Below are 3760 nucleotides of genomic sequence, written 5' to 3'. Positions count from 1 at the left end.
CAGTGTTTAGATTTTCATTTGTTTTTTCAAATTATTTTGTTGGTATTAATTTTTTTTGGATACAATTTGAATCTGCTCTAGAGTCTACTAGGGCTATTGTATTGAGTTTGAATTCTTCTCCTATAACTAGAGTTATTTTAAGGCACCATTTTGGTATAGTTATTAGGTTTATAGTATCTAAAGGTTCTTGATTGTTTATGGGTTCTTGATTATTTAGTACTTCAATTTGTTCTTTTATTTGTTCAATTTCTATTTTTAGAAGATGATTTCTATTTGGAGGTCTTAGATCGATAGATCTTTCTTTTCTTTTGATTCAAATCTTTTTAGAATATTACTTAGATTATATGTTGCTTTTATATCTTTTATGGAAGTTTCACTTGATATAGTTTCTTTAAGTTTAGCTAAATATTCTCTTCTTTGTTCAAAATTTTTTAGTTTGTCAATAAAGTCTAATAATAAATGTTGTTCTTTTGTAATTACACAATCTTCTTTTTTATTTTCTTGATCAAATTCTGAGGATTCAATATCATCTTCAAGATCTTGAGAGTTCTCACATTCTGAACCTGATTCTAGAAGTAAGATTTTTAGCTAGATTTTTATTGATTTTAAAAGATTTGTTTCATCTATCTTTAAGTTATTAATTTTTTTCTTCATTTTGTAATTTTTACTAAAATGTCCTACCTTACCACATTTGTTTGGTTCTGGACCAACTAATTTGGGTTGTTCTAGGTTTAAATTGCGGTGGTTTACTCTTTTTATTTTTCAGAAGTGGCCTAGGTTTTTCTTTAAAGTTTTGGGTTTTTTCTTTATAGAAATTCTTACAAAATTTTTTGGAATTTTTAGATTTTTGATCTTTGAGTGGTTGAAGACCAAATTATTCACAAAAGTTGCCTAACTCTTTTTTGGACTCAAACTATTCCTTTTTGAGTTGTTGTTTGAGTTTTAGATCATTACAAAATAACAATCCTTCTCCATTTATGATGTTGATAAAGTCCATATATATTAGTTTGTTATAGAGAATCCTACCATTATTTTGATTTCTAAGTTTAATCTTAATTTTTTCAGAGAATACTGAAGGAAGCCCAGCAATAAACTTTTGTTTCCAAAATGACTGATTGCAATCTTCTCTAGTCATTACTTTTGTTAAGAAAATATCTTTGTACCATCTAAAATCTTGTAATATTTTGCATCTTAAATTTGATAAAATTTTTATAGTTCTATTTCTTAGTATTGATGGGTCACCTAAAAAATATTTGGCAATTGCAAAGATAAGTGTAGGAATGGCATCTTGTATATCTGTTCTTTCCTCATCTTTAAGAATTGTTCCATCTGCAGTTTTTTGTACTGCAGTAAGAATTTGTTCTTGATCAATATCATCTAAATAGTGTTCCCACTAACCTTTTAATTGGCTAGTGAAACCTGCTACTAAGTTTTGGACAATGACATAATCAGATGTATTTTTGGTTTTGTAGGCATTTGATATCATGGTCATTTCTTTGAGTGTATTTTGGATGCCATATTCGGTTATTCTATCTATGTTTCATTCATAAATGATATTCTCTGAATATTGATTTTGGATTATTTGGCCTCTTTCTTCTAGGACTAAGTCTAGAAGGGTAAGTCGTGGATAATAAGCTTTTCTAGGGAGTTCAATCCAATTTGTGATTTTATTTATTTGGTTTTCTTCTTCTTCACTTTGGGTTTCAGTATATGAAGATTCTGAAATATATTGGGTTAAAGTAGCTACTGACCTTGGCCTAGTAGATTGTTCTAGAGTGTCTTCTACTCTTTGAAAGCCTTCTACTATTTGTAATCTTTTATTTATTTCTTCTATTAGGTTAGTATTTAACTCTTTTGATCATTTTTTGTCTATCTCAAAGGGTTTGAAAATGGGTAAAGAAGTTTTGTTTTGAATTCCAAATTTTTCTTCTTTGATCATTTCCTCTACACTAATTAGTTGGTCACCTATAGTTTTAAGATTTTGATTTGTAAAATTATTTTGTTCTATGATATTTTTTATATCTCTACCATTTGATGTTTCTGGAGGATCAGTTTTGATTTTAAATAGGGAGGCTGTTATTTGAGTTCCTTTAATTGGTATTTTGATTTCTTGTAAAGGAGGATAAATTTTTTAAATGATTCTTCTTTTCCCATCTTGCCAAGAAACTATGATCCTTGGGTTAGATGGTTCTGGAATTTTGGTTCCTATTTCTTTACCATTTTTTAGGATCATATTAACATCTTTTCAGGTATCTTTTATTAACTCATACCATTAGAAAAATGGTATTTGTGTCCTAGTCATTTCTAAAAAGGTATAATATTTCATTTGTAAATTGTTTCTTTGTTCTTTGGAGTGAGTTATGAGAAGCTTACATCTTTTTTCAAGATTTTCTTGTGAATAAAAATCTTTTTCTAGGGTTGATTTATCTATCTTGAATTCAGAATTAATTACATATAGCTCTGGATCTTTTATTTGGGAATAGGTAGGAGAGACATGTGGAGATTGAAGTTCCTCATACCTAGGTTGGAGAATTTTTGGTTCAAAATTTACAGTACTTAATTTTGATGGTGAGGAGCTGGAACAACTATATCTTGAGGGGTTTATTTAGACTTGGGTAGGTTCTAGCCTATAGCTTGAACTTCTTTGGATTCTTCTTTGAAATTTGATTGAAATATCTCCCTCAGAATTTGTAATGATTGTGTCTAATTTATTTTATTCTTTTCTGATGGCTAGTACTACTTTCTTTAGTAGCCAGTCATCAGGTAATTTGATTTGATCACAGACTAGAGTTCTTGGGATAAACACATTTCTTTTACTTGGGTCTATTTAGAAGTAATTTGTTGATCTTCAAATTTTTTTGTTTACAACTCCTATATGTTCTAAGGTGTTTAAGGTTTTATAGTATACCCTAATTATGGCCATGGCTGGGCATGATCCAGGTAACATATTAAACCCATCTAATTTGACTTCTAATTCTAAACTCCTAAGAATGTTCTTGTCTTTAGTTTTGATGGTAAGATCTGTGTTGCAATTAAAATAAATTGGTCCATCAAATAAACTAGACTCGACCATACCTAAAAGGACATCCTGAAAGTCAAAAAACCTACCATCTTTTAGACATAAAAGGATAGCGTTGTTTATTCCTTTTCTAATTAAGGGTTTTACTGCTACTTGGACTAGACCTATATGAATAAATTCAAATTTAGATTTTTTGGCAGTTTTGACAATTTCTTATGTTAAGATTTGGATTAATTCATGTTCTTTTTCTATTGGGACAGTAAATTCTAATATTTTGATCCTATTGTCTGGTAGTAACCAATTTGTAGACTTATAGATAGAGCTCCTAAGAACTTTTAGAATTATCCATTGATCTAACTATTTATCGAAAAGCTCGATCAGAGCCTTATCCACCTCAGTACCTTCACCATGAGATAAAGAACTAGTAGAGGAAGATCTTGACAAGAAACTCATCTTAGGAGACTTAACAATGGAGGATTTTGATAAGAGGTCTTTTCTTTAGGATACTTAACATAGTAGGATCCAAGATAGAAATCTACCTTAGGAGACTTAATACAGGAGGATCCGGGACAGTTACCTTACCAAGGATGACAAAGTTGGGGCTCTCTGGGGACTGATAGTCTTCTGCCTGAGGAGCACAGTGGTTGATCTAAGGAGCAGTAGAAAGTTTGGTAAGAACCTTTAGCGTGGTCTAAAGAGCACCGTGGTAGTATAACTGATAGAACCTAAACTTAGTCTAAG

Source organism: Elaeis guineensis, chromosome 7 (assembly GCF_000442705.2).
Source record: "Elaeis guineensis isolate ETL-2024a chromosome 7, EG11, whole genome shotgun sequence".
In the NCBI taxonomy this organism is placed as follows: domain Eukaryota; kingdom Viridiplantae; phylum Streptophyta; class Magnoliopsida; order Arecales; family Arecaceae; genus Elaeis; species Elaeis guineensis.
Note: the sequence above shows the minus strand (reverse complement) of the source record.